Genomic DNA, 22,840 nt, shown 5'->3' on the forward strand with positions numbered 1-22,840 from the left:
GGAGGAGGAGGTTTTACTGACAGTGGTGGTCTAGGCCACGTCTAACCCCAGTCAGCAGTGCACACTGTGTGGACGGGGCTGTCCCGCCCGGTGTGGACCACGTGCCACCAGGGTGAATTCACATGGTGTGCACGGGTCTGTCCCACATGGTGTGGACTACATGCCATCAGGGCAAATTCACACCATGTGGAAGGGGTTGTCCTGCCCTGTGTGGACTATGTACCACCAGGATGAATTCACACGGTGTGGACAGGGCTGTCCCACCTGGTGTGGACCACATGCCACCAGGACGAATTCACATGGTGTAGACAGGGCTGTCCCGCCCCATGAGGACCACGTGCCACCAGGGTGAATTCACATGGTGTGGACGGGTCTGTCCCACATGGTGTGGACTACATGCCATCAGGGCAAATTCACACCATGTGGATGGGGCTGTCCTGCCCTGTGTGGACTATGTACCACCAGGGTGAATTTACACGGTGTGGACAGGGCTGTCCCACCCGGTGTGGACCACATGCCACCAGGACGAATTCACATGGTGTAGACAGGGCTGTCCCGCCCCACGTGGAGCACGTGCCACCAGGGTAAAGGGGCCATGCTGTACCTTGCGGGACGTCTTCTCTCCTAGGAAGGGAGGCAGCGTGGCTCCGTGGGCAGGACACGGGCCCGGAGTCAGGGTCCCTCTACGTTCTCTTCCTGGTTCTCCCCAGCTTGGGACTGAGGCGAAGTCACTTAATTTCCCTGTGCCTCCATTTCTCCATCTGCAAAACATGAACACAGCTTAGAGCGCCTATGATTTCACCAGCACGTGAGGAGAGGTTGCAGCAGTGGACAGGGACCCTTGGGTGGCCACCGGGAACCAAGTAGCATCTGTCCCATCCACGGACAAGGGCTCCCCTGGGAAGCGTTCTCGAGGACCTGGGGCCTCTGCTTTGGCTCCGACAAAGGGTCTCCCCAGGGACTTGCTCAGGTGGTGCAGTCAGGGGCCAGCCCTGTCTGTGGCATGGGCTCTGCAGTCTGAGACCGTCTGCTGGACCTGAGAAGGTTCTAGAACTCCTGTTCTCTGGTCCAGAATCCCTCCAGCGCCCTTGCAAGATAACAAGGTAACACTAACAATTCAGTTAACCAGCTCAGCAGACAGCCACACAGCACTTCTGGCAAGAAACTATTATATCAACTTGCTTTGTTTGAACAGCAGACAACTGGGTAGTTGAGTTAAATAAGAAACCAAGGGGGTCATTGGGGCCATCTTCCTCAGAACTCCACAATGCCTTCCTGTCATCTGGGAACCAGCCAGCCCTGTCTGCTCGGCTGACCTGGGGGGACTGAGCTGCAAATCCTTTCTGGGCAGACATCATCTTCCCAAGGAATGGCTTCACCCACACAGGCAGTGAGTAAGTGTTTGAACACGTGTGTCTTGCCAAGAACACGATACAGACCACAGAAGATTGAAAATCATCAATTCCCAGAAAGAGAAAGACATTGTCTTTATCAACTTGGCCACTTAAAACAAGAGAACTTCTCCTACCTCCTCCTTGGGGTTTAATAATTTCCCTGAAACTTTACTATGAGCTCACCGTCGGTCTTATGGCGCAAGCCCCCGGAATGCACGTCATTCGGGAGCAGGGACAATTCCACCTGCTTCGGTATCTTAGCTGCCTTCACCCAGCGGCTGCTCAGTATGGGTTTGTTGATTGAAATGACAAAAGAAAAGAAAAAAGGAATGGGGGGAGGAAGGAAGGAAGGAAGGAAGGAAGGAAGGAAGGAAGGGGAAGGGAGGAAGGAAGGGGAAGGAAGGAAGGAAGGGAGGGGAACGGAAGGAAGGAAGGAGGGATAGAAGGAGGGAGGGAAGGAAGGAGGGAAGGAAGAAAGGAAGGAAGGAAGGAAGGAAGGGAGGGAGGAAGGGGAAGGGAAGAAAGGAAGGAGGGAGGGAGGGAAGGAATGAAGGAAAACTAGAAACAAGAAAGACCCACACTCCCACTGACATGTGCGGGGAATTCTAAGTGACTGGATTAGGTTATACAAGAGACTCAACCAACCAGTCAAATGTTTAATGGTTAAAAGATCTGAAACCAGGCTGACTTGGGTTGCTAAATCATCTTCATTTATCACCTCATGACCTGAGTTCGCTGTTGTCTAGAATTTTTCAGTCTCTAAAATAGATAATACACAGAAGGGATCCAGTGCACCATAAGGGCCTTGAACAGTAGTACGTTCATACATTCCTATCACCACATTTATCATCACACTTACCTATATACCTGCATAGTATTTCTGAGTTTCAGTTTCTCATTTATGACCATGATGTTGTGAAGAGCAACAGAGCTAGATGCAGAGAATTCTGCCTCCCTAATATGAGTGCCTTTCATTAATTCAACCAACATTTACTGAGGGTGTGCTTTTCGGTGTTCTGCTGGACTCGAGTGAGTCCGTATAAAGCAAGGTGGGTAAGATGTTCCTACACAAATCCAAAGAAAAGTGAAAGAAACAATAGAGATAAGTTAAGATCAACGTAGTCACATCTTAAATATGCGAAAAAATAATTTATTTTGGGTATAAAGAAAAAAACCCAGTGTGTTGGGTAAAATAGAAACCACATGGCCATAATTAAATGTACTAAAAAAATAAATAAAAAGAGGAACCTCAATAATTGAGAAAAGCACAACATAATCTACTAAAACAAAAATTAAAACAATGCACTGACATGTTCAGCTTTAATACTGTAACATAGGCAAATGTTTGCCTTTTTAAAATAAATTCTTTTATTAAATTATAGTTATAAAAGAAGCATTTTGCAAACAGCTAATATTCAACTGAATGTTAGTATTATTATCAAGAAATACACATATAAATAGCTCATAATATTTAAAAATTCGACAATTAAATTATATATTAATGAACGATAAGCACTCTTAATTATGGTTCAACTCATGTTCTTAGCATCAATTAAACTGAATATGAGATTCCTATTTACTGCCCCTGTCACATAAGCCGGAAGCATCTTCTTCTGTGGGTTTTGTGTTTTGTTCACAATGAAACCACATTAGACACTGCCCTTTAAAAGAACAAATGGGAGAACGAACAGGAGCGGTACTGGGATGGAGTGATCGTCTGCAGGAACCCTGCATCTTCCTGTGATCCAGCCAGGAGGCGGCTTCCTGCACTCAGGACAGAATTCACTGCAGGGGCCCAGAGCTCCCTCCGTGCCCAGGACAGGGAGTGGCTGGGACGGGGACAGCCGGCAGCCAGGATTTGGCACCAGAGTCCCTCCCTCGTCTTAGAACCTGGCTTTTTTTTTTTTTTTAAACATTCAGTTAGTGGCAGAAATTCCCTCTAGGAAATTTATTTTAGGAAATCAAGGTCTCAGACATAATTTATTTCTGTTTATTTGCTTTAGAAAAATTTACATTCCCAGTGCCTGAATGGAGGGCTAGAAAGGAAAGATGCACGGACCCAGGTGTTCAGCATTCACTGTGGGGCCACACGGTGCCACCTGCCCGTCCAGGAGGCCTGAGGACAGCAGGGACCATCCCTGCCTGGATTGTGCCCCTAGTCTGTTGATGCTCAGCCCCTGCGAGGCTCCCTTGGGAAATGCCCTTCACTGTTGGGCTTGTCCTTTCAAGGCAGGTCATGTCCCGGAGACCACGGAGGCACGGAGACCAACACAGCGTCCCCCCCAGAGGCTCACAGGGACTGCGTCAGTGCTCAGAGCGTCCACACAGCCCGAAGCCTGCTGACCCCAAGAACTTTCTTCCCTCCTTGTTAATTTCTCCCTCTTTATTTCTTTGCTGTTTTTTTGGTGGGGGAGGGGAGGATCTCTCCCAAATGCGTTTGTCTTGTCTACATTCACCCTCCATCCATCTTCACTTTTGTATCTTTTTTCATCTCTTTTTCTGTTTTCTGTATCTTCTGGGAGATTTCTTCAAACTTATCTTTGGGTTTTTCAATTGCAATTTCAAGAATACTATTTTATATGCCAAGATTAGCTTTTATCAGTTATACATTTATATTTACTTTGGTGCTTATTTTTCCTTGTTTTAGAGACTGTCTCACCATTGTGTCGCTAATCTCTCACACACCATGGTATATAAGGAGCACTCTGTTAGTATTTGATTGAACCTGGTATGGGTGAAGGAGGAAGGGGAGGAGGGAGGGAAAGAGAGAGGGAGGAGGGAGGGAGGAAGGGAGGGAGGGGGCAAGGGAAGAGGGAGGAGTGAGGGAGGAACAGAGAGAGGAGGGAGGAGCTCTCTGGCATTCCTGCTTGTAACTTGGGTGGGGCTCAGCAAAGCGAAGGACCGAAAGACCTACTGGGTGGGATGCTCAACAGTCACAGGGTAACTTGCAGGGTAGGGCAGGTGAGGGGAAAGCAGCTTGGATGTGGGAGGGGAAGCGCCTGTTCCGGCCCTTCCAGTCCAGCACAGGCTCCGCCAGGGCCTCAGGGGAGGCGCACAGGGACTCTGACTCTGGAGTTCCTACAGCTCTCCCTCCACGGGCAATCCTCTCTAGAAACACACGGGAATCCCGTGCTCCTCTGGGTCTGCTCTCCTCAGCTGCCGGTGGGTGAGGCAGCTTCCAGGGGAATCAGGGAAACACAGGTGGAGGCAGAATTTAAAAGATAATCAAAGAAAAAATAATATTTATGATCAAGGAAAGAAGCTGGCCTGCTGCGTAAGAAAAGCAAGGTCCTAACGTAGAAACCACACACGTACGCATGGCTGCATGTCCGCATGCACACACACGGATCCAGGTCTGTGTTCGCACACGGCTGTGTTTATTTACCCGACACGAAGACACGAAGCCACGTAGGACCAACCGTCCCGGGCTTCCCTGCGTCTGACTCCGTGTCTGGCCAGTTCCAGCCGCAGCCTTCTGACCTAGATCAGCCAGGTTACAGCTAATTAAAGCAGACCCTCATTTTCTCAGTGTGGAGTTCACTACACCGATGGCAATTAAAAAGCATCTATCTGCTTAAAGTACAGTTTAAAGGAGGTGCGAGGAAAACCTTGCTGATAATTGAGTCCAAAGGACCAGTAAGAGCTGTGCCGCCGTCGCTGGGAGCAGCGGGGGCAGAGGCTGGGTCACCTGGGGGCTCCACAGGGACGTGAAGGGAGAGAGCTGCTGTTTTGCCCGTAGGCTCTGGGGACTCGGGGGGCTGGCCGGAGCGCCCGTAGGGGGCCTGCCCCCACCTTCCCGCAGCACAGGGAGGGCCCTGGCACAGCCCGGCCTCTCTCGGCCGCTCACTCGCCGCCTCCTGAGCTCGGAGAGGGGAAGACGGAAAACCACCTACATAGCCCATGGCGGCCGAGGCGACATGACCTACGGTGTGGCCACTTCCTGGTGTGAAGGTGAAGGCCGGTGACTTTTACCAGCAGAGCTGAGTCCTGGCCTGGTCAGCTTCCAGCCAGTCCCCTGCTCAGATGACCAAGCGCTCTGAGTCCCCACTCCCTCTCTAGCGCAGGGATCCTACCTCCTGCCCCTTGGTGGGTGGGGGTGTTGACGGGACGGAGTGGGAGCCTTCCTCCCCCAGTGACACGGTCGCTAGGAAGACTGCATGGCGGTGTTTCACGTGCTTGTCATGCACTTTGGAAACAAATGTTGGGTTGCAAAATTTTAAGTATAATATGCTAACAGCCAAAAACCGCAACACACACGGACAAATACAGGCAAGAAAGAAACCCAAATGTCAATATACCTGTGATAGTGGGGCCAGGACTTTGGAATATGTACGTTTTAGCTCCAACTTTCTCTACCATCACTCTGCACCCTTAACCTATTAGCGGAGAGGACAATGCCGTTATTCTCGACATGGCCTCCAGATACTAAATACGTATTCCTAAACACTAAATTCTGAGGACCAAAGGAGACGTCTTATTAACCAGGCTGACTCCCTTTAAAAATACTAATGATGATTTTGGAGATTTGTGCTTTGTTCTATCCAATTCCCCGTTGATGAGGAATGAATTTTGGCAGGAGGCATGAGTTACACTGAAACGAGTCCCCAGTCGTGTGGTCACCGCTGGGCTGGAACGAGGGGGATGTCACACTTCAATATGGGGCAGAAAGACTCTGGCCAGTTTTGATTTTATGTACAAGAAAAGCCCTAACCCCTGGGTCACAGTGGGTCTACGGAGCAGCTCATCTGAGCCACACTTTTCTGCCTTACACATTTTATTACACCATGCGTGTTGTACAGCCATGCGAAGCTAACGAGCCATTATTTGTCCTTCGAACCCTGAATTAGTAGAGTGAGGCCACAGCAGGGAACCTTCCGGAGCCCGGCTGGCCTTGGTAAGTGGCCTCTCCTGTTCACCTGCCCTTTGACTCACAGAGTTCACACGCCAGGCCCGCGGGGAGCCTGAGGTTTGAACACGGGAAGGGAGGAGCTGTGGGATCTCCAGGCCGTCTGCACTGCGTTTTGCAAGGGAGAAGTCTGAGTTCCAGACAGAGGACGCCACCTGGGTGGGCCTGCTTTCAACACGTCTACACTGGCTCAGGGCTGGTGGCTATAGCCCTGGGCGGAGCAGCTGATCTGTAGGTTAGACAGGTGCAAAGCACGGGTTAGAAACAGCAACTAACTAACCCAGTGTCAGATGCTGACCTCATTATCTACATTTCTCACACAAAGGAATTAACTTGGGGAACTTAGGCAAGGTCAAGGAATGCAGACCAGAGAACAGGTTTGGTCTCCAAGCCCGGGGTCCCGGACCCCGTCCGCTGCTGTAAAATGAGACGCGGATCCATTTTCAGTGCAAAGGTTCAGGCGTCCCGGTCACGCCCAGCACCTGCGGACTGGAGCCCTGTCCCTTCCCTTCTCGGAGGCAAGCGCGTTTCCCGGTCTGCTTTGTGTGTGCCGTTGCCGGGACGCCCAGCGGAGCGCGTGCACACGTAAGCACGCACGCCGTCCGCCGAGCGCCGTCAGCTCTGCCCCACGTGTAAGGACAGAATTACTTCATTTTCAAGCATAAGTGCTATTATATTTTACCTATGCTTCTACAAACTGTTTTTGTTCAGTTGAAGTTGGAAGCATTTCCATGTGCATGCAGTGAGCTGAGGCTCAGGTTTTGTAATTGGCTATCATTGCACAACAGGGCTGTATGTAACTTACAGAACTCCCCGATACCTTGATGTAAATCCTGATGCTTCCTGTTTCCAGGGCGCAAACATGCCCCGATACACATTCTTGTGTGTCTCTTCACGCACACACTTGTATTTCCCAACATTTGAAATGTTAGCAGATACCAGTTGCCCTTCGAGGTGGCCTCACCAAGTTCAGTCGGTGAACGTGTGACTGTGCGTGTTTTCCCAACACTTACAGCAGCGTCTGCTTTCATCAAACCTCCTTCGAGGGGACATTTGTGTCTCACAGTCCCTGCATCTGAACTCGCTGCGTTCTCTCTCCTCTGATTCACCGATCGTATCCTTTGCCTCCTGGATTCCGTGGTCCGTGTGGGCCCTGGTTACTTGTCCTCTTCCTGTGGCACATGCAGCGAACCCCCTCCCCAGTTTGTCTCGCGTCTTTCAGCTTTGCTTACAAACCGAGTGCCGGATGTGAGGGGCTCTCCTCCCCATTCTGGTCTTGCAAAACCTCGACTCTTTATGCCGCATCCAGGAGGGCCTTTCCTACCCCAAGGAAAAGGACTTACTCCGGGATTTCCTCCTAAGTTCTCCTGAGCCACCAGCCACTTGCGGTGATTTGTGACGGTCGTGCGGTGGGGGCCTGACCCCAGGGAGTGCAGGTCCAGGGTCCACAGCGGCCCCGGAGCAGCGGCCCTTCCAGACAGAGATTCCTCCTGCAGAGAGCCCCGCGTGCAGCCCTGCTTCTGCTGGCCTAACGCGGGGACCAGGACAGACAGAGGCCGAGGGAAGACAGACAAACGGGAGCCAGGGGCGAGCACTGAAGAAGGAAGTGGCCGCGGGACCTGGGCAGCACTGAGGGGCTCCCACAGATGACCGGGACTCCAGCTCCTCCAACGTGGGGATGCTCGGGTTCCCAGGAAGGAGGAGACAGATGGCTGAGTGAGAAGCCGTGAGGACGTTTCCAGTCCAAGGAAGCAGCAAGCGCACAGGCCCAGGAGGACACAGAGGTTCCGGTAAAGGGACACGCGCAGGCCGGGGGCAGAATGTCCTGGGGTCTTGCTGCCACAGAAGGAGCTCTCGGTTTTATTCTGAGACCGGCAGGTTTTCAAAGGGCTTTAAGTAGTGGGGGCACGTCATCCAAATAATTTTTAAACAGGCCCCTCAAGCCCAGTCACATATGTTCTCTGGAAACCAGAGAGCAGGAGTGAGGGCACGGGGGTGCTCACTGCCTGGGACCCTGCAGAGACTGAGGCACTTGGAGGGGACAAGGAAACACGCCCTGCACTGCAGGTACGCAGAGCCCCACCAGGCCTGAGACCCCATGTCTGGGCAGAGGGAGGACCTCTACAGCGAGTCTCAGATGCGGAGATGCTCTGGGTCCAGGCGGCACAAACCCCGGGGCCGAGTGTGCATGTGAGCCCTCCCGGGAGACCCCTGGCTTCACCAATGCACGTTGGCCTGGATTGCTACGTGGGAAGTACAACCACCTCAGAACACTGGGCACGTAGGGCCTCACCTTGCCACGGGAGCCCTCAGCACACATCTACATTCCCTCCAAGTCCTGGGAGGCTTTGTGCAGGGACAGAATGGGATTCTTCTCCTCTCCAAATAGGTAAGAGCACCTGTCCCGCCCAGTGAGCGCACCTGCCTCCGTGTGGTCCGATGAACAGTCCAAGCTCCCAGCTGCTGAATAACGTCTCATATCAATTTAAATGTCCTTTATTTTATGGGATAGTAGTTTTCTTTGTCAGATTCAGAGTTCCATAGCAGTAATCTTGAATGGTTTTTAAATAAAAAGAGTCACAAATTCGACCAGGTATGAGATGATGGAATACGAGAGAGATTTCAATCTCTCTTTTCCTCTTGTGAATCTGTTAGAACTTCTCTGGGGTCAGAATGATGTACAATATGTTCATGTATAAGGTCAACCTTCGTCCTTACTTATCCATCCAAAAATATCATTTTTCAGCCCGCAAGCTTGACATGGCCAAATTGGTTAAATGCGATAGAGGATGATCATCCACCCACGTGTGACCGAAGTGACAGGGATGTTTCATCTTAAAGGATTACTGCCACTGAGAACAACAACACATACACAGGGGTTAGTGCATCCAAAGTCTTTCCCATCCAGGGTTCCCCGACAGGACTCAGGACTGGGCAATTTTCTCCACCATTTAGAAAAGAAACAGTGTCCACAATCATGATCATTGTTGGATTAGCGCCCTGCACGATCAAAGGAGTGTTATCAACATTCCTGGAAATGTTGTGTTTCACTAAAGCTAATTCTGACGGGTTGAATTGTGTCTCTCAAAAATTCATGTGTGGAAGTCCTAAGCCCCGGGACTTCAGAATGTAACCTTGTCTGGAAATTGGGTCATTGCAGATACAATAGTTCAGATGCGGCCGTACATAACAGGGTGGGCCTCAATCCAGTATTACTGGTGTTCTTAGAAAAAGGAGCAACTTGGATACGATGCACAGGTGCAGAGGATGCTTAGTGACTGTTTCTAAGAGACCAGTGATGCATCTACAAGCCCAAGGACACCAAAGGTCACCAGCAAACCGCAGGGGCCGGAGAAAGGCTGGAGCAGAATCCCCATCATGGCCACAGAAGGAATCAGCCCGTCTACAGCCTGACCTTGAACGTGGGCTCCCATCCTGCAGACCGTGGGCCCGGGAGTGTCTGCTGTGGAAGGCTCCCCGCAGCCCCAGCAAGCGCACACCCCACCCCCCCAATCTGCCCACTCTCACGGGCTCCCTGACCCAGGCCGGGGATGAAGGGCAGAGAGCCGTCACCGCCTGGCATCCTCTCGCTGTCCTGCTGGAGCTCATTTCAAAGCCACTGTTGGCTCTTCTGGGGATTCTTCATTTGGACGGCACTCAAGGTCAGCGGTCATGGCCACCCGCAGCAGGGGAGGCCAGCCACCTGGGTTCAGCCTCCCAGGCCGAGGGCCATTTTAGGCAAATGTCAAACTGCCCTTTTCTCTTCAGATGGGACGAGAAACTGTCCAGTTGTCTGTGGAAAAATGGGATGTGAGCTATGGATGGTGAATATTCGGAATATCACTGTTCATACTTTTCTTTCTCATACTTCCTTGCCCATCAGCCGAAGCCTCCCTCACGACCCGAAGGAGAATTAGGACTGCGGAGGTTGGAGCCCAAGGCAGAGAGACCAGGCAGTGCTCAGGTGTGGGGCCTCTGTGGTAAGCCCTTGAGTATCTGAAGGAAGGACAGAGGGCGCGAGCGCGGGATTCAAGCATGGTCACGGGTTAGCAGAACAGAAAGTGAGCCCAACGCCCAAGGTGGGAGACAAGGCGCTTGCCGCGGGGCTGGGAGAGGAGACGGCGGAGGAGAGAGCAGCCTGCGGGCCCGGGGCAGGAGGCCGCAGGTGTCTGTGGCCTGGGCTGGGTGCTCTGGGGGCTCCAGGCCGTGGACACCAGCTGCCACGCTTAGAGGGAAGCTCAGCTCTCCTCCCGACCAGGTCCGTGAACTTCCCGGCTGTGCACACAGCGACCGTGGAAAGAAAGATGGGGGTCTCAGCCAGGGCTGCCTGGATGCTGCTGGGAGTGTCCGGGCTCGGCTGGACTCCGTCTAGATAGAACCTGTGTGGACGGTCTGCCCCGGGTCTCACCCGTTCAGCAAGCCGAGGGGGCTGCTCGCCTCCTCAGGGTGTGGAAGGGAGGGTCCCACAGAGGCCAGCCCCGCCCTTCCAGCTCCCTGATCCGGTGAGGACCAGGCGCCGGGCCACCTTGTTCTCTGGCTCAGGCGCGGCGAGTACCGAGGAGCTGGCTGGGACGGAGCCCGCGCAGGCCGCCCTGGGAGGACGTGCCTCCTTCTCGGCAGAGGCTCCAGCTCCAGCAATCTCTTCTCGCATCTAGAGAAGCGTCCAGACCCGAGGTAAGGCACTCTTAGCCACAGCGTTAAAATCAATATGGGATGCATTTCCTGAGGGCTGATCTTCCTTTGAACACAAATATAAAGCAGTGATAGGATCAGATAGGATTGGCTGCCTTCTGTACTTTTGGAATTGCCTGATTTTAAAGTTTCTCAAGGAAAACGAACATTCAGGGTGAGGATGTTCTTGCCAGCTTGCTTTCCTTCTATCTGGAAAACTTGGACTCTCTTCTGAGAAGATATTTTACATTGATTTCGAAATACTTCCCTCAAAGCAAATGTCAATTTCACATAATTTCTGAAGCTTTTCATCCTGACTACAATCTAAAAATTAACATATTGTGTCTAATTCCTGCCCCTGCTCTTAGGACCAGCGTCTTCCAGATTCCGAGCGGCGACGGCGCGCCTGGGCCTCTGGCCGCCCCTGCGAGCCCTTCCTCCTGCGGCTGGCATCATCTCTTCCTGATTCTCAAGCTGCTCCCTGGGCCCCGAAATTCAGGCATGATTCCCTGCCTGAGCCTTGGCAGTTCTCACGCACCGCATAATCTAACTGGTATCTCTAATTAAACAACACATAAAGTTTTACCTCCAAGCCTGTCTTTCTATCAGCTCTTCTCCCGAACTTCAGGCGCTTGCCCCCTTTCCCCACCAAGACACCAGGTGATGCCTCAGACTCAGGCTCTTCCTGCCAGCCGACCACCTGTGACCCCCACTTTGGGCCGTGACCCCCGTCAGCCTCGTGCCCTCTCCTCGCAGAAACCGCTCTTAGCTCTGCGTTTCCCCGGCAAGATCTCAGTTGGTGCAAGATTGGAGCTCTTGCATTTCGGCTTGCCATGGCCCCCAGCTTCCTGCTCCCACTAGCGCTGCTGAGTCGGGCCTGTGTCCGCGCCGCTGGCCCCCTCACCGGCTTTGGCCGCGGCTGCCTCTGCGGCCCCCATGGCGGCAGCCGCCCTAGGAACTCGGCGGTTTTCCACTAGGGGAATTTTTCACTTCTAATATCTTCTATGGAAACCGACACTTTCCATAGATGGCAGAAGCTCAGAAGCCTGGGTGAAGTGGGGTGATGGGCACGGGGTCCCCACAGGTGACGGGCAGGGGTCCCCACGGGATGGTGCTCACTTGTTCCCCGAGTTGGCCACTGTGCTTCTGGAAACCCCGGGCTTCACAGAGCACAGCCCAGCTCAGGTTGCGGATGCTCAGAATCCTGGTGTGGTTCCCTTGGTCCGACAGAGTCACACATCATCCTCCCCACCTGAGGATCCACCTGCTTCCCAAACCACAAGATCCCGGGACCAGAGGCTGCCTTTTGTTTACCTGGCAAAGTGCTTCACACCGAAAAGTGCGCAACAGTGTTCACTTAAAAACCAGCACATGTAAGAAACATCTAGACTGGTTTTTATATAAAAAAGACACAGATAACTTGGAAGATCACCAGTGTGATTTTCCTCGTCAGCTGGAATAGTCTGGAGGCATTTTGAGCTCTTTCGAGAACAGCTATCAGGTTGTTTTCAACAGGGAAGTAAATATGCCCCAGCTGCCCTTGCAGGGAAGGCGGGCTCCCTGGTGCCCTGACCTGGGAGGATGTGATAGCCTCCACATTCACCTAGGGGCTTCAGGGGGCATTAGCATACATTTACATACATTTACATGGAACATTCCTGTCACCCTCAGCTCCCAAACCTGCATACTGAATAAATTTTTTAAAAAGGTAGTGTGACCTATGGCAATTATATTCAAACCCAATATTCAGAACAAGATATACGAAGCAAAACAAAAATCTAAAACAATCAATTACATGCCTGATGAGGATAAAGACAGGCAGAGCCTCGGCAAGAAGCAGAAAACCAGAGAGAGCCCGAGTCTTACAGGGCTTTGCAGCACCAGCCAGCGCGCGTCCCACGTCCTCATTTGTCCCTCGCTGGTTTTAGGAAACGCTTACTGGCAGCGAAGAGCGGTGCTCTGTGTCAGGGCTTTACTATTCGATTGCTGGCTTCATCACGGCAGCGGATTGTGGCCTGGGTCTCACTGTTCCACTGGACATGTTCCCTGCCAGTCTGAATACACGTTTGCTGAGGTTCTGCTGGGCGTGGCCTTAGGTCACACGTGTCTCCACTGCTGTCCCCACAAGGGTCTGAGGAGGGTCTGGTGGGTGTCTGGAGGGCCTGCCCGCCCTAGAGCGGTGGGGGGGGGGGGCTCCGAGAACGCGGCATGAGGCTGGGGACTGGGCAGCAGACGGAGGCGAGGGGCTGAGAGCTCCTTAGATAAGCCTGAGGGGTCCCGACTGGGACACTCCCAGCACGCACCGGAAAGCTCAGGGCCCTAGTGAGGAAGCAGCTTCTCAGGGCTCGTGGCTTCCCGGGGCTGGTTCTGGAGGTCGGTGTTTTCTCCCTGTGCCTGGGCCATGGGTGGGTCTCTGCTGATCAGTATGCCAGCCATCCCCTGGCCCCTGAGGCCAGGAGGTGTAGGGGCCCCTGGGGCCTCGCTGGTGCTGCTCGGGGGAGGACGTGCTGTTGACCGCCCCTGCTCACAGTCACCCTCGTGCTGCTTTCTGGTAGAGTGTTCCTGAATGGCATCCTAGCTCTGCTGCTGGTCAACCCCTCAATGCCGACAGAGGTGGGTTTTTGGGAATTAGGTCCCCTGTCACCTTGGGTGTGGCAGAGTCATCCTCCATTGTGGGACCATGAAGTGGTTTTCACTGAGTACGAGTGGTCAAGTCAGGACCAGCAGAGAACAAAGAGCCAGAGGGAGATGGAGAAGCACAGCACGTCTATACTATCATGTACGGCAACTACCCTCACTGTCTCTAGGAAAGGGGCTGGAGCAGCAAGTGGGGGGTGGAAGGAGATGGCATGGGAGTTAAATCTGCAAGGCCGTCCGAGACGGTCCATGGGTGTGCACCTCAGCCCGAGGCAAAGCACCTGCTCGGGCAGGCAGGTGTCCAGCTGCATCTGGAGACTCGGGAGGTCGGACGGGCGGAGCCGTGCCACGTGTGCCGCTAGCCCCCAGCTAGAGTTAAAGCAGGTGTGGTAACACTCAGTTCAGCTTAGCAACACTGGAAATTCATAACACCAGGCCTTTGTTGTAGCCAAAAGAGGTTTAAGCTTACCCGGGACTCATGCATCCGTTCGGGTGGTTCTGTATTTTGATGAGTAAATGACCAAAAGGTCACTTGAAGGGAAATGTGGCTGGTGCAAAGTACAGAAAGCACATGACAACTAACAAAACACTCCTATATTTATATGAAGGACATACTAACTTGACTTCTATGAAATAAGCCAACTTGAAAGATAGCATTGTTAAGATTATGTAATAAAAAGGAGCTTTAAAATTTGAGTTGATTATATTACTACATTAGAAGTACAAATGAAGAAATAATGTAATATACAAGAAAATACAAAATAATAACCAGCCAACACCCTCTGGAGGCTGGCTCAAGGTGGCAAAAACAGCAAAGGGTTCAAACTCACCAACCCAGAGCCTCTTTCTGGTAGCTGTGTGATAGGGACCCAGTTAGGTGACATCTCTGAGACTTCCTGCCTCAGCTGGTAAATGGGGATGGTAAGACCAACCCTGCACACCATGGTCAGGATTAGAAATGGTGTCAATGCCCAGAAGGCTCCTAGAGAGAAGACTGGATACTCGGCAGCTAAGATAATTAATTTAGAACTGCTTTTAGTTCTTAAGAGCAAATGTGAAAACCAAAGAATATAATAGTGCTATTATTGGTTTTTCTTGGATGATTCCTCATAGCCAATCTCAACATCTTGTAGAACTGAATTTCTATCATATTTAGGATCATAATACCAGGTTATGTAAGAAAATAGTTTTCTAATAATGTATTGCAATGCCAGCCAATGAGCTTCTGATTTGTCTGTGTTTTGCCGTACTCATCGGGTAAACACAGAGCTACCTCTCAGAGCCTAAGTGTGAGCATCCAGGTCCGGCACAGCGGTGAGCCTGGCGCACTGGTTGGCTCCGTCGGGTGAGTGAGCCCGAGACCCAGCAGAGGCTCTGGGCCGAGAGGAGCAGGGTGCGGTAAGGACAGTGGGCTTCATGCCTCAGCAGCAGGATGAAAAGTCATGGGGCAGAATGGAAGCGACTCTACAGGATTGACCCCTTACAGGTCAAATCATTCTGAAGATCGGGCCTGCAGATAGAAAGGGAGGCTCTAAATCTGTGCAGGCGAGAAGAGCAGGAGAAAAGGAAGGTCCGGCAGCACCCCTGAAATGGCAGATTTCATCCCATTCTACACCTGAGAGAGCTGCTTTTTAATTCAAGACACATTTGGTATATAGTGAGAAGAGTAAGTTGCTCTCGTCACATAAAGATTAGACTTTGTTAGGAGACATGGTTACTAAACTTGAGTTTGTTAAGGAAAACTTCTTTGGTTCCATGGTTTTTCCTGGGAATCCCCCATGAGTGGCAGGCCCAGGCCAGCTACGAGGACTCAGGACAAAGCCCTTATACCTTCCCGGATCCCACAGTCCCATGGGAGAGACCAGAACCAAACTGTCCACTAACCCGTGTTCAAGGGGCACGGAAGAGGGGCGGTCGAGCCAGAAAAGTAGAGGTTGAGGGGTCACTTCCCTGACAGGAGGGTGATTAACGGGTTTTTGAAGAAGCCTCCAGGAGCCTCAGTTTCCTTATCTGTAAGATGGAACACTAGAATGGATGCTCCTTACAGTTCTTTCCAACGAATATTCTAGAGTTTAAGACAAAGCTTCGGAGTGAAGGACTCTGTTCTAAATATGCCAAACACAGAAAGGTAAGTCATCTTGACATATAATTATACAAGGCAGTCACTCCTACTTCAGGCTCAAGTGACCAGTACATCACATTACTGACTGACCCACACACGCCTCCATCCACATACATGCCCACGTGGACACACACACACACGTCATAGCTTCACTGAACTACCTCTCCATGCTTCGTATGATTTGAATTGGAATTATGTTTGTATGCATACAATAATCCAGGTCCCATTTCATTAAAAAGAAATCTAACATTATCTTCAAAATTGGTAACTGAAGAGTTTGCATGTAATTTAGGAAATTGTTGGCATTTGTCAATTGTTTGTGTGTCAATATATATTGACCAAATACGTATTTTTATGTCTAAGATGATACGAAAATAAACACACGCACCTTTACCATGATTGAATTGTTCTAGCTAACATTTCCCCATGTTTATCTGCATATTTCATAATTTGAGTTTGTCACTTCTTTCCTTGTAAGACAATGGTTCACAAGAACAAATTATAATCCAGTAGAGTGCCGGGTACAACAAATGGCTAATGTACAATTTAGCATGTTTTAAAGTACACAGATGTATATTTTGTGTATGAAGCATTTGATCCTTACCTATTATCCTTCACTCATTCACCCATGTACCGTTTTATTCCATAACCACAAATCGCAAGTCTGCTACTTGCCAGCTACTCGTTACTTCTCTAGATGCTGAAGAGTCACAAAATGGCTAAGAGAAAGCAGTTGACTTAACTATAATTTTAAAAAGTGTAAGTCTTTAAGATATTTTATATTTAGCTTTATTAGGAATGTATTTTTAAGCTGAATGTATAGCCTGAGAAATTATGCAGGGCTGACAGATACAGACTTCTGGAGTATATTAAGGTAGAGTTTTGTTAATCTGGAAAAATCTCCCTGGAAGTATACTATGATTTCTGTTTCATTTTAGTTTTATATTTGATAGATTTTAAGACATGTCTGTGTTTTGACTTCTAATCAGGATGATTCCTCAATTTAGTGCTTATGTGTGCTTGGTTTAATTGTTTTCCACTTTTCAAAATTAAATCAGATGAAGTCCATATCACATGCTGATAAAAGCATTAGTTTCTAGTATCTCACATTGTGAGCACATAGTTATTTCATAAATATTTCAAATATGTACTAAGTATTTGTATGACTTCAGTTCCTAAATTATGTACCTTTTTTCACCAGCTCTAATAAACAGGACATCTACTAACTTCCAACAAAACAACCCTTTAGCTTTAGAAATGAAAGTTCATTTTTCTATAAACCTTAGAGACTTGGCCTGTCGACATCCCTGAGCTCTAGGACACCTTGGCCCTTCAGGATGGCCCATGTCCTCATGATTTCACAGTAGCTATGACATTGGGAGAGGCACTCAAGACCAGGAGTCACGCTGGATCCGGTTAATCACCTATTTCAGAACTGCTAGGAAAACCCGAGCACTGGGGAGACTGAGTGCATTCCCCACGGTCACAGGCTCGGCAGCCAGAGGAGGTGCTGGTGGGAGGGCCTCCACGGGCCCCTCCGCAGCAGCTCCACCTCGGGGCCGGGACCCCAGGGCTCCCCATCCGCCTGCTCCCGCTGCTCCCGCCTCAAAGGCTCTTTGACATCAAGAGGAAAAGAACCTCAGGTTTCAATATTGAAGAGGACATCGGGAATTAGCATTAAAAAAAATTCTAGGTTTGCACCTTGCTAAAGCAATTGCGTTTGTCATTATATTCTAATAGCGATGAGGCATAGTGGGGGGATCTACCAGACAAACCCTCCCAGGAGTCGATTCACTGTCCCTTTTTGTCCCCTACTCAGCATGGTTTGAAGGACGCGGTGATTGAACAGTCCCAGGTGGTGTGACTTTGTGCCCTGGACAGTCCCTTTTTAGAAGTTTCTCCTGAGGAAGCTGTGGCACCACACGGTGTCCCATTTGCCTTTCAGATTACAGTCACATCGCGGTGGTAAGGAGGGGGCTTGCCTCTGACAGAGGAACACACTTGCATTTCCAGAACCTAAGCAGGGAACACACACAGGGAACACACAGGGTGAGAGTCTGGGTCTGGTCTGGGCTCTCACTGAAGTACCTTTGCGACTAGAGATAAGTCATTAAATTCCTCTTATTTTAAAAATGCAACAGACGGATTGAGTGATTCTGAAGTTCTTGCACCCTGGTTTCCAAAGTCCTCCGAGCCCTGAGGGGAGATCAGCTCAGAAAAGATTGCTGGTGCCAACACAGTTCAGATGTTCAGATGTACTGAGTGTTATGCCCCCACGAATACCCCAAATGTAATAGGTCCACAACGGAACTCTTAACTTCTACTCACAGCCTCTGTCCCCAAAGTCTTCTTCATGCAGGTTGGGAGCCCGTCCATCACGTTGCCCACGTCAGAAACATGGGAGCTGTCCTCGATTACGCCCTTGCTCTCGGTCACCCATGTCAGCAAGTCTTTATGGCTTCTTCTCCACAAGACAGCTCAAATCATTTGTCCTTCATCAGTGCAATTAGTCCAAGCTACACGACCTCCCCATTGCCACGGCAGCCCCTAACAGTCAAATCTATGATCTGTTTAGGAACCAAACTTAAGATACAAATATGTTCCTGGCACCATCTTGTTTGAAACCTGTCAGTGGTTTCCCATTGCACTTAAACATCAGACTCCTTGGGAGGATTACCAGGCTCTCCGATGACACAGCTCCTTTCTTTCTGATCTCTCTGTTCCATGCTGCCCTGCATCCCCTAAGCTCCAGCGAAGGTGTCTTGATTCAGTTCAATAAGCTTATCTCAGTTCTGTCACATGGTCTCTGCTAGTCCCTCCACCTGAAACACTCTCCTCACACTTTTCTTGGCACCAACTCCTTCACCTGAAGCCTCAGCTTAACTGCCGTTATCCCGGGAGAGGCATTTCTGAATCACCATAATGAGAATATACCCGTCATCGGCATCATTCCCTACCCACGGTTTGCTCCCTGAACAATATACTTATTGCAACTTGCAACCGTGTTCTGCGCCCACTTGTTGGTTTTCTGTTGGTGTTGTCCCTCGACGACCACGTCCCGTCCCTGCTGTGCTCCACCCCCTGGTGCAGAGCGTGGCCAGAGTGCTCTGGTGGGACCAGGGTACCTCTTTCTCCTGTAACGGTAGTGATGGCTCACTCGCCCAGAACAAGTGGGCTCGGGTGATAAAAAATGATTGGTTGAACCCCAAGTCACTCTATTCCTCTCCTGCCCCCAACACTGATTCTACACAGCCTCACATCGCAATTATTTTGTGTGATTGTCCTGTTTTCCTTGTTAGATCAAAAAGTCCTTGAGAGTAGGCTCATGCCTTCATGAACTCTACACTGCACGCAGGCTTAGTGTGCTCATCCCGACAGGACAACGAGACTAAGAGAGTGTTTGCTGACTGAATAGTGTTACTTCACAGTGTTTGCACCCCTCACGGGAATGTTAGAGTTGCCTTCCCTAAGATTCACTTTTTAGGAAGCATGCCCCTTGTTATGACCTATCATCCCATTACAACTGAATTCAATGGGCAGAGTTTTGAGATGCCCTTTAAATCCAAGCTTATACTGTAGAAACTTGAAGCGTGTCCTTTGTACAACAAATCTCCCATGTTCAGGAGTGACCGCTACACTTCCCACCCCAGGGAACGGGATCCCCATTCGACCTAAGGCTGCAGCCAGGCCCTTGGACTCCTCTCTCCTCCTGCTTCCTCTCCATCACCTGCCTGCTTCCTGATTACACAATGGTCATCAACGCCAACTCTCTGTATCTCCATTTGCCCATTGCTGTCCAGGCGCCATACTTACTTGTCTGTGTTCCTGTGGTGTGTCCTTGCTGTTCCTGCCACCAGCCACATCTCCTTCAGCTCAGTTTTTCATGCTGTGCTCATCAATCACATACATGACCATGCTACCTGTCTGTCTCCATGTTTTCCAGTTGGCTCCCACAGCCTTCAGAGCAAAACCCAAGCTCCCAAAACCTCCTGCAGGGGGTGAAGACCAGCTCACTCATTCCCAGGACATAACAATCCTACTGAATCACAGCTCCCTGGTTCCTGCTAGTCTCGTGCCTTCTCTGGCCCCAGCACTCCCCCTACCCTCTCTTAGCTACCTGTCCTCAGTTTGGAGCTGAGACTCAGGTGTCACCATTTCTACCTCTCACCAGACCCGTCCTCATCTGGGTCAGACGTGATTTTATGACCACAATATTGTGATGCTGGTCACCTGCCTGCCACCCACACCAACACTGGACTGCGACGCGCAAGCTCCTTGTTTATGCCCTTACTCTTCCTTACGTCACAGTACCCAGAACAGCAACGGGCACACAGAAGGTCGGCAATAAGGACTTCTGAATGTGCACATGGCACTGGGTGCACATGCCTAATGCTGACACGTGGTGGATGTGGAGCGCGGTGCACGACTCTCTCCCACACGCACCGTGGCATCAATCTTGACATGACATCAATCATGACTCTCTGATGAGAATTCCACCTTCCTAGGTTCTACAAACTCTCAGTAAATACATTATCAATTAGCCAGAATCTCCACTCCCTGACTTACAAACCGGAGAGTTTACCATCGGAAGGAAGGTTTGGAATTGAGTTTATGAATGGGGGAAAATGTGAATTGTTAAGGAACAGCATGACGAATGATAAAGAACAGACAAGACTTTGGACCTTGGTGAGGTTCCCCACCCCAGAATCATCAGAGACAGAGACCCCTGGGCAGCAACCGGGTGTGCTCTAAGGAGAAATGTGATGCATCTGGGCCCGGAGCCCAGCTTCTGCAGGCCCGGGGGACTTGGTGCTCTTCCTGAGTCTGGAAATCACTGCGTGGCTGTTGTCTGGTCTCCCAGGATGTGAGGAAAAGCCCAGAAAGCTTTCCTGGCAGGAAGACCGTAGGTGAGAGAGCCTGAGAAGCACTAACCAGCGCTGCCATTGTTAGCGTCCAGTGCTGAGGAGAGACGCACATCTGAGGACAGAGTGGGAAAGAGGCCAGGAGGGTGAGAGAGAGAACAGACGGAGGTGTGCATGAGAGAGAGAGAGAGAAACAAAGCTGCGGACGAGTTTGTGCAGCACCTCTGCGTGGAGGAACAGTCCGCAGTGTTCATGGACACCAGTGACACCTGCCAGTGTCCCTACTCCAGTCCTACTCCAGTCCCACTCCTTTATCCTGGTTCCATGTTGGCCCGTACGTTCAGGGACCGGGGATCCACGCACGGGTAGCTGTCTGTCCCAGCCTCTAAAAACCGCGTGCTCTGGATCCTTGGGGAGCGAGTGACTTCCCGTGAGTGCGTACAGCTCGTCCCCCCAGCACGTCCTCAGGGACAAATGCTCGCTGGACCGTGGGCTGGGAGGGCTGGACGTGGAACAGCAGAGGTGCGGCCCTCCGGGGGACTCTTCAACACCGCGGGCGCGCGTGCAGCCCATGCTCCCTTGGGTCAGCGTGCCAGGTGCAGAGGCCAGCTTCGCTGGACTCCGGGCTGTGTGTTTATAACGCAAGGCTGTGTGTTCAGGCAGGAAAATTCATTAAAAGTGAGTTTGTTATTTACAAGTTCTGGAAGGGACTTGAAACACATTCTTAGAGTCCCTTGGCCTCTTTTCAGAGAGAATTAGAAAGGTGTGATACTGATTTGGGGAAAATACTGATACTATTTTATTTTCTGTCAGTTCCTAAAGAGTGAATCCTTTGGGGGGCTGGTTACTGGGGGGCAGGCATTTGCACCTGCGAAGTAACGGCATTTCCTCTGAGGTGCGGATACCCTTCATTTTAGCCGTCTCAGGCCAAAAGCTCTCAGCGACCGGCTGGCTTCTGCGGCGTGAGTGGTACCACCGACCCTGAGCGTCTCTGCGCAACCAGCGCATTTGGAAAGGGAAAAACGGAACAGTGACACGAGACAAAAGGAGGAACAAGGTAAATTATGGTGAAGAAGAACATGATTTCGACTGCCCTGCTTCTCTGGAAAGATATGTTTGCCTGTAAAAATACGCTTATCTGCAAACACAGACTACTTGAGGTTTATCCCGTAAACATTTCACGCCATAGGTGAATATAAAAATATATTCTTCTCGCATAGTAATTTTGTTGCTGGTCTTCGTGATTAAATTAAAGCTCTGAAGAAAGGTGGGAATTAAGGTAAGTTCTGTGGCATTAATTTGCCATCGATGGAAGCTGATGCGGCCATGGCGGCGCCCGTCGTGGGTTTTGTCAGGAAGGCCGGGGGCCGGCCCGGGGGGCTCCGTGGGGGGGGGGGCCGGCCCGGGGGGCTCCGTGGGGGGCGGCGGGGGGGCCGCGAGCACCTGCAGTAGGAGCCTCCCCTCCGCGCCCTCTGCTCCGCGCCGCACTCAGATGGCCCGCGGCGCCCTGACAGTGTAACGGGGCTGACTGTAGATTGGACCATGCTGCAGTTACTTTCAGTTTTCCAGATACTCGCGGGCTTTTGCCAGATGTTTCCTTGAGCAAACACAAGGGAACGTCCGCACAGCTGCTCACACGCGCAGTAGAGCGTGGGGTCAGCCCGCGGCGGGAGCCTGCGGGGCAGCGGCTGGGCAGCGGACGTGAGCCTCTGCTGACCGTGTCCTCCCCACGGCTCCTCGGGCCTCCCCGCACCTGCACGGTGCTGCCCAGACGGTTTTCACCGGAGTCACCGCAGCCGGTCCCGCCAACAGGCTTCCCGCTGCCCGAGCGGCCGCACGCGGGACCTCGGCGCCGGAAGGTCCCCTGACTTGTGCTGCGACGGCAGGGTGAAGGCACGTGCTCGGAAGGCAACGCTCCGGGCAGCTTCGCCCTGCTCCCTCTCTTGCTAAATAACCTTCCACTTCGTCAATATCGCTCTCAGATTTTGTTTCCATGATGGTAGCGCTGCATTTCTGCGTCAGCTCTGAAGAACACTTACAGGGCGAACAATGTAAAATAACCCGTGCGATGTGGATGTTGTTTAACGAAGCAATGAAGGAATTTTGTGCTCGGAAGTGCAATGTTACATATATTACCTTTACTCGCACGGACTCATTTATTTCTTAGGCACCCTGTTCTAATAGATTCTCTATGATTAATGCTAAATTGCAGTGGGGATCCATGAGATTGCTTGTGATTTCTTGTCCA

At 51.1% G+C, this 22,840-nt stretch overlaps 1 protein-coding gene across 18 annotated transcripts in view; it reads right to left on the minus strand.

The window, feature by feature from the left end:
* The window catches only part of MYT1L (myelin transcription factor 1 like), a 427,780-nt gene that overhangs the window by 154,915 nt on the left and 250,025 nt on the right, over window positions 1-22,840 (minus strand). For all 18 annotated transcript variants that reach the window (XM_078055898.1, XM_078055892.1, XM_078055900.1 and 15 more), the window contains one exon: window positions 605-761. The gene's annotated coding sequence lies outside the window, so the exon portion shown is untranslated. The remainder of the gene's footprint in view (window positions 1-604; window positions 762-22,840) is intronic.

The sequence above is a fragment of the Halichoerus grypus genome, chromosome 10, assembly GCF_964656455.1.
Source record: "Halichoerus grypus chromosome 10, mHalGry1.hap1.1, whole genome shotgun sequence".
Taxonomy (NCBI): Eukaryota; Metazoa; Chordata; class Mammalia; order Carnivora; family Phocidae; genus Halichoerus; species Halichoerus grypus.